Genomic DNA, 9,501 nt, shown 5'->3' on the forward strand with positions numbered 1-9,501 from the left:
CCGATATCCACAACCGCACCTATTTTCACCAGCAGATTCACAGAACTGCATTTATTAAAAGAATAAAAATTGAAAAACTACAGAAAAAATGTTAAATTGAGAATAAAACAAAAAAGAGAAAAAAAAAATAACCGAAATAATAAACTCGACAAGACATTGCGCCAAACTGAGCTAAAAAATCATCTCAGCCCCAGCTCCAAAAAACAAAACCCAAAAGAAATGAAAAAACAAACTGAGAACGAAAAGAAGTTAAATTGACTAAAATCCGTGAAAACGAGATCTCCAAATTAATCGAGGATGAGGGATTTACCAGAGCATATGTCTGTGTGCATGTATCAGTCTAGAAAGTCCAATCAAATGACCAGAATCTAAACTTCGATTCCCTCAATTCCATTCAATTTTCGTGAAGACCATCCGGAAACCCTAGAAAGAGAGCGAATTGATCAAACAGCTTTTCTAGGGCTTCTATGCTGAAGTAGAGAAATCGATAAACGAAGATCGAACTGCTGGAGAAACGAATCGGAAGAATTTAAAAATTCACCTAGACGAAGCCGAAATTAATATCGCTTCGCCCTGATTATGGCCCATCTAATCGTAGCTCTCCAGGCCAGGGAAACCACAATTTGTTCAAAGCCTAATTATTTTGATCGACGCATTTCTCTTGAGATCTCAAATCAAATTTGTTGAAGACCCTAATCCTAAATCGATCGCAAATGCGACGATATTATTATTATTTTTAATAAAGAAATAATTCCCCGCCTATCTTAATATTCACGCAGAAGTAAAAAATAGCCGTTGTTATCAAAAAAATTATAAAAAAAAAAAACTAATAAATGAAAATTTATTAACAAGTGATAATAATTAGGAAACACCTTTAGAAAGGAGGGAAAAAATTCGTTGCTCAAAACTAGAGAGCCAATAAGACGTAGCCACCTAGAAAATAAAGTAAAGGGAAGTAAAGGGAGCCCTAGGATGAGATTCCTTAAAATAAACTCACCGGCGGAATACTATTGGGATGTTTATTTTAAGAGTTTATCTTAATTTTGAATCATAATTTTTAATTTTTTACAGTATTTTTCTCTTATAAAAAATTTGAATTTTAAAAATTAGAATTATGAATCATGATTCTGAATCTATGAACTCAACGTCGCATATATTTTAATCGTTTGATTAAGTTTTCAACGGTTAGATCTGCACAGATCTATATTAAAAATTTACAGGGAACCGTATAAAATGCTTCCTCTGCAAATCTAACCGTTAAAAAAATTAATCCAACGGTCAAACAGAGTGTTCCACCGGTGAGTTTTTTTAAAGGGTCAAAAAGTATATATATGGTACAATTAGATGGCTTTGAGGCTAAGGGTCAATAGGATAACATTTGCAAGTTGCTCAAATATATTTATGGATTAAAGCAAGCTTTCCGTTCTTGGAATAAAATATTTGACCAAGTGGGCAATACTAATAGATTCTAGTAAAATATAAATGAACTTTGTGTTTATAAACATATTAAAGAGAAGAAAGTGATTTTTCTACTATTATATATTGACGACAATCTACTCATTATGAATGATGTAGGAACATTGTCATCAGTCAAAATTTGACTTACTAAACACTTTGACATGAAGGATTTAAGAAAAACTAATTATGTTCTGGGCATTTAGATCCTTAGAGACTGAAAGAACAAAATGATAGCTCTCTCAGACTTCATACATTGACAAAATTCTCAAAAGTTTACAATGTAAAATTCTAAAAACGACGGGTAACCATCTAGATCTGGAGTTACTCTTTCAAACAAAAAAAACCTAACTACTTCCCCAAAAAATGGTTAACTAATAATTTTGTAAAGAAAAACCAACTACTATTAAACATAATAAAATAATATTTATCCTTAAAAACTCATAAATTAACAATATTCCTCAAGAAACAAAAATCGATAAATTAACAATATTCCCCAAAAAGTCTCTAAAGTACTAGGAAACGACAATGAAATACTACATTACATGAGGAAATGACAACCAAAACAGTATAAATTTGAAAACGATATCAAGCGAAAAACACAGAGATCCGAAGTAGAAAACGACAATGGCATTACAATGTACTAACCTCAAACAAACGACAATCAAAAAAGCGTACCATAAGAAAAGGACAGACAAGACACAAACTTGGAAACAACTAACTGAAAACGACAATATCATTTCAAACCACATAAAAAGGACAAAAAAATATGAAACGACAATGAACTTTTAAGCAGGAAAACGACAAGAACATCAGAAAATGACAGCACTTCAAAAACGACAGCACTTCAAAAACGACATTACTTTTGCAAACAACAGTAAACATCAATTGAAAAACTGCATAAAACGACAGGATTAGCTAAAAACGCCATCTAGCGACAATTACTTCAAAGACGACAGTCTTGTTTCTAAACGACAGCAATACTTAAAAAGTTAAAAAGACAGCTGCCTGGGCGTAACTACATCAACCTAACAACTCTAGTAAATCCAATAACCTTAAAAAACTCACAAAAGGGAAATCAACCTAGCTATTTTTAATTAATGTTGTGTGTTGTAATTTTAGTTATGCTTTCATTATCATTAAGAAACTTTCATTATGAGAAAAATGTTTTTCGTTATATTTTTTATTTTTATATTTTGAAAAGATGGCTGGTCATTTATTGTTTGAAGTGTCCTTTGCATTTTCTGAATAAAATTATAAAAAGGATAAAATATATAAACGACATGGTGTTCTTAATTTTTGTTGCGATATATGATAAAACGGCGAGTCGTTCTTAGACTAAAAAAAATCTATTTTGAAACCAAAATTACTTCTTTTCTGTGGGCTTATCGTTTTTTTTTTTTTTTTGGCATTTTGAGAAAGTGATTTATTTGAACTTGAAAAACAACACTGGTGTTATTTGAACTTGAAAAACATATTATCATGTTTCAGCGTCTATAATGTTTTCAGGAGAAAAAAAAATATTTGAGCATCTATAATACATGATAATATGCTTATTAGACACTATGTGACAATATGTTTGACTATTATATATTCCTTAAAAAAAATGTTTGACTGATATAAACATGATAAACAAATATAAATCTATCTACACATATATATGTTTTGGTCGAAATCATTGTTCTTGCACATTGGATGAACAGTAATTGTTTTAATATACCATAAAATAATTAGTAAGTATATTGTTTTATTGTATATTAAAACAATTATTGTACAATAAAACAATATACTTACTAATTAAAATAATTAAAACAATTAATAAAACAATATACTTACTAATTAAAACAATAATTAATGTACAATAAAACAATATACTTACTAATTAAAATAATTTAAACAATTAATAAAACAATATACTTACTAATTAAAACAATTAATATACAATAAAACAATATACTTTCAATTAAAACAATATACTTACTTGCACATATCCTTATATAGAGATTGGACCCATAAATTTAAACTAATTATTCTTTTCCAAGTATTATGTGCAAGGTATTGACTTCATATAGAGGATCGGCTACTTATATATCTTTAAGGTCTCGTTTATTTCACCGATTTGAGTTTTTAATTTTTAGTTTTTATAGTTAAAAGCTCTCAAAAAATGTCAAGTATAACTTTTTGTGATACAGTTAAAAGCTCTTAGAAAATATTAAATCTCAGCTCAAATTAAAACCTCGAATCCGCAAAACGAACGAGGCCTAAATAAAATAAAATAATATATCAACAAACATCAACTTATTCATATTCTTGTATTAAGCTAGAAGCTCAAAACTTTGGATGCTATAATTCTCCACTTCTTATAGAAATTCAAAATTTAACATTTCTAATTTCTCTTATTCCTCAAAATATAAATCCTACACCTTAACTGAATAGTTAGTCCTGTGACGCTCTCCTTATGTCTCCAGAAACGTATTACTCTAATACCAACAATCTGCTCCACGTCACTGCCTATTTTTGGGGCATGTCATTAACATTTGAGTGTAAAAAATACTCTCTAATACAATGTTATTTGTTGTGCTAAATTTTTAATATGTTATACTTTGTGATAAATTTTTCACTAAACACAAGAAATTTGACATTTAATTACTATTAGTTAAAATGTTTATTTTTTCATATAATCATTGCAAGCTTTTCATTTTCTATTATTTTAGAAATAAAAGTTTACTTTTACAACTTTCAAAGTTTAGTGATTATAGAAAAAATAGATTTAACATTTTAAATAGTATTATATATTGGAGTAAAAATAAAAACAATATAATATATCACACTTTTTAACGCTAAATATATAATTAACGTTAACATTTCATTAGAAATGATCTTAGACGAAAAAGAACTCTTCACTAACTCTTACATCAACTTATCTTTTATTTTTTCATTTAGTTCATCTTTTCCCTAACTATCGAAACAAACACCAAGTTAAGTGAGTGAGGCCCTCATCTAATGACACGGCAGTGTTAGAAATAAAAGCATGAAAAATTAGGAGAGAAAGAGAAAAATAGGTCAAGACTTGAGATGAATTAAAATTAATAAGTCAATAGTTTACATAAGTTAATAAATAGGCCAAATTATTATTTTCATCCATAACTTGTCTGGTTATGAACCATAACTTGTCTGGCTATGAACCATAACTTGACAAGTTTGTCCATAACTTATCTGGTTATAAACCATAACTTGACAAGTTATGGCCTATTAATTTCTACGAATAAGTACACATCTAATCCGTATATTAAACTGCACATATTGGCCTATTTTATACTATTTCCCAAAAATTAGTGTTGGTTTTAAGATACTTTTTTCCCAGCGTTATCTTTGTAAATAAGTCTTGTTTATATGTATTTATAAATATTAGGCAAAAATATTGTTAAAAATCTTTTGTTTATCTAAATGTGTATGGTGTATTTATATGTATTAGGCAAAAAAGTATAAATATGTATTTATTTATACTTTCTTTCAATGTATATCCTTAATTTTTTTGAGAAAATAGTATCCTGATGGGCTACATAAAGGCTTCTAACATGCTTCAAAGTCGCATAACATAATGAACAAAGAAAAACTAAAACGAAGCATATCAATTATCTGGTGCAAGTACTTAATGTGAATTTTTTTAGTTTTTAGAGATTAAAGATTCTTGACTTCTATATCAATTATACTCTTAACACTAAATGATATTAACATTCAAAAAATTCAAAGGCGCATCGTTGAGCGAGACAGAATTGTTACCATATTCTAATGATGTTGATGTTGTCCGAGGATGTGTTTGGCATACATCCCGCTATATTCCCCAATATTATCAACTTCGTAAAGGTGAATGATCATCCTGGCTTTGCATTATCGAAATGCACATTTGTATTTAACCTTATAAGAAAAAAAGTTTCATATTACTCCAGATATTATCCATTATTTTATGTCATTAGTGTAATATAATATAGTACGTACCTTTCGATAAAACCTTCATTGTCCTGATTGGTGTGGACTTGCATCCATAGTCCATTCTGCTGTGGCGAAGATTCCGGCGGTGGTGGCGATGGTGGAGGACTGGGGGTTGTTCTTGGCGACCTCGAAGCACTAGGTTCGAAACGGGGAAAGAAATTAACTCCCGGCAAGATATCTGGCAAAAGCCCATGGGCAATTTCTGGCAGCGGCTGCCGCAGCGGAGGTTGTAGCGATGGAACTGGACCAATTTCTGGTTGAAACTCGTCGGCAATTACTGGTACCCTAACATGGACGATCGGAGTCATGACAGTTGTGAAGGTGGCGCTTATATTGAGAGAGCGGCCACTGCTTGGTCGAAATCTTAGGGAGTTTGAGTTTGACCACTAACATTCTGAAGAACGGAAGATCAAAAGATATAAAGAGAAATAAAGAAAGAAAGCAGAGGTGTCAAACGTGATGTGCCAGGCCAGCACGACACGTCCGACCCCAAGCCTGAAGAGAAACTCTCAGGCCTGGAACTAGCCCACGGCCCTAGTCCATAAAGGTCAGGGCCCAAGCCTTTCACGGCCTAGCCCTGGCCCTTGTAATTTTTTTTTTTTGCAATATTTAATAAAAAAAATATATATCATATGCCCCTAAAAGATGTGATTTTATTGAATTGAGATAATACGAATAAGTACACATAAATGACTGCCTCGTTGAAAACCTTACCAAGTAAACCCGTGGAGAGATCGAGACAAAACCTTAGCGAAAGAAAAAAGAGTGTAGTATTCTATGATAAGTAAATTACAAAACCTAAGTGTTTCTAGAAGATTATGTTATTTCTAAGTTAGAAAAATAGTCTTGCATTGAATCATCCGTATATTGTTGTTTTCGTCTTATGACATATTCTCAGTCTTTAACGTACATTAGCCCCTCCAAGATATCTGGATGCATTCTGCTTCTCTTATCGTCAAGAATTCGGTTACTTGCACTAAATGCTTCCTCTGATGCTACCATTGACACTGGAGTTGTCAGAATGTCAAGAGCTATTACGGACAGTGTTGGAAAATGATCAGTCTTGCTCTTCCACCACTGTAAGATGTCCAGTTTATCGTCATCGATTACAAAATTTACTTCAAAATATTTTACTAGTTCGGTAGGCACTTGTGTTGATGACGATCCTGTCGTTTTCTCTTTCTTCTTCAAGAAACTCCATGATGAGCCTTTAGGCCCCGAACTGCTAGTTGACACTGAAGTTCCCTATTCTTTTTGACCTAGATGTATTAAAAATGTGTTTGGTAGTTTTATCAAGAGATTATTTTTAGTGTAAAAAAACCCATTAATGTCTCCCTTTCTCTCTCTCTGCTCGAGAGATGAGAAAACGAAAATAAAAAATGAAAAATGACTAAAAGTTATTTTCATTTCTCTCTCATTTTACACTAAACCAAAAAATCATTTTCATTTCCGTTTTTTGTCTTTGTTGCGCCAAACGCCATTTTGAAAACGTTTTCATTTTTTCTTTCTCAAAAAATGTGAAAAATAAAAATGAGATCAATTCCAAACACGGCCATAACAACTCGTGGACTTTTTTCTTTTATCCATCGTAAAATAAACACACGTGTAATTAACTTTTAGGGCCCGTTTAGTTTGCTGATTCGAATTGAGATGTGACTTTATGTGAGAGCTTTTTAATGTAGCAAAAAAGTTAGGGCACGTTTGGTTGGGGGATTCTGGACCAGAAATTTGAGTCATCTAATGAAATCCTTGTTTGATGTCGTATTGGGCAAGGATCATGACTTGAGTTACCGGTCATTTCTTGGGTCCTGATTCAAAATCAAGCCCTCCCCTGATTAGCCCAAATCTGAGTCTTTGCACAGTAAAACGACACTATGCTCTGGAGTTAATTCCAACCAGTCTCTCGAGTAATGAGCCCCACCCACCTCCACGTTCTTTGCCAGAGAATCCCTGCATTCCAGCCTGCCTTCCAGCCTTTCGTCATGTCTTAGCAGAGATTCTCTAATTTCTCGTGCTTCTCCTTCTTCAATTTTGCTATCCTCTCTTCCCTTATTTCTTCGGGTAATAACCGGGTAAACAACCCATCTACTCTTCTCATCTCTGAGTTCATGAGAAGTGCTTCGAGTAAAGCCATGCTCATGAACAAACGACCGAGGCTTCACATTCGGTACCAATTTCGCCGATACTATGAAACTAAGCCCGCTTCACGCCTTTACCGGAGAGGAACAAGACACTCATCGAAAAAATACAAACGTCAGAGTCGAATGCTTTACCGGTAAGTGATCCTTACATTATTCAAATTTGTATGGTAATATCATCAGATGAATGTGGTATTTTGCGCTTGATTTGCATGTTTGGGTTCTTGAATGGTTAATTCCAGATCAATGTGGTTGATTTGCAGTAGTACCCCCGATACTGTCAATGAAATTGGGGATTAGGGTTTCTGTCAAAATGTTTGGGTTTAATGTTTGAATGATCTCCTTTTTAGCTTGATTTGTGTAGAATGTTACATACAAAGCAATGGAGTCCTACATTTGTTTTAGGACCATATACTTTAGCCACGTTGATCCGCCATAACCACTCACAGAGCTTTCTTCTAAGATAGGAACTAATTTACCCGGTTTGGTCATGGTGAAGATGGTTCTTAGCTCTTGCATGTGATTTTCTAGTCCCAGGTTACAGAAAATCTCTCACATTTTAAAATCCTGATCTTTTCTAAGCTTGTGATTAATAATGATCTAATAATATAGACTGCCTCTTGCTAATCCTTTTCATTCACGGATTTAGATTTAGGCTTTTCTTTTTCATGGCCAAAATCCAATAAATTCATAGTCCTATAAATTATACATATACATATGACAAAGGGCCTTTAGCCGAAAAGCACAAAAAAATGGGAAGTTATAAAATGGTTTTACAAATTACAGTGAAAATAAAGGAAGTGAGGATGCATTGCATATTCTGAGTGTTTATTAGCAACTTGAGCTAGTAATTTTGAGGGCCTTTTTGAATCCCTATTGTAATGGTTTTTGTACCAATGGAAAGGAAGTAACTTACTTTATGCAAAAAAGAACCATGACTCTTATAAAGTTGTGGGATTTGATTGTCATATATGTCTTGAGAATGTGAGATTGGTAGATCCTTCGTTTTTATTTTTGTTAATCATGAGTTTAGTGTTTAATTAATTGTCATATTAACAACTGTCAAGGTAATTACGCCCATGTGATTTTTTTTGGTGAAGAATTACGCTCTTGTGATTATGGCACAAATCGTTGATCTTGAGAAACCTAAGCTTTAGCGTTTTGTTTCTATTTCTTCTTCTAAAGTGTCACCAACCATGCAAGAATGCTATAGTCTACACTCCTCCATGACATAACATAGAATGAGCAGATTGAAAAGGAAAAAATAAAGTGAGAAACCAACAGGAAAAAAGATGAGTTTGTTCTTCATGACATAACATTTTTTTTCCCTAAAATTTGTCATATGTGGCTTCAGCTTTTATATCTTTTGCGGCACTTAGAAAGACTTGTCTAAAATTTTATGTTGCTTTCTTTTCTCTTTTAAATTGGCCTTTTTGCATTGGAACTCTTCTCTCATTGCCGGTCTTGGAAGATTTCCTTTAGATTTCCCAACTTTTGAAAACTTCTTTCTTGACCCATTTTTTCATTCTTGATGGACATAATTGTCCTTGTTTGTTAGTATAAACCAATAGTATTTTCTTTTAGTTGTCATATGCGTTTGTAGATGCCTAGGAAAAATGCGGATGAGAGGCCAATGTATTGGAGTGCTGTTGTATTGGAGTGCTGCTGCGGAGGCGTTCCTACTTGAGTGTCTCTACGAATACCATGGTGCAAACCACGTGAAGCAACCGAAATCTCGTGACTACAACCAATGGGCTATTCATATGGCAACTTTTTTTTATGGCTATGTACCAGCCGCTGAGCTCCTTAGGGAGAAACGCCACCGACTTAGTAAGGTTTATGCAGCGTTCAAAATGTTGAAAAACCATACTGGGGTTGGGTGGGATTCTATCAACAAAACTTTCACATGCTCGGA

This window comes from Morus notabilis, unplaced genomic scaffold (assembly GCF_000414095.1).
Source record: "Morus notabilis unplaced genomic scaffold, ASM41409v2 Scaffold47, whole genome shotgun sequence".
In the NCBI taxonomy this organism is placed as follows: domain Eukaryota; kingdom Viridiplantae; phylum Streptophyta; class Magnoliopsida; order Rosales; family Moraceae; genus Morus; species Morus notabilis.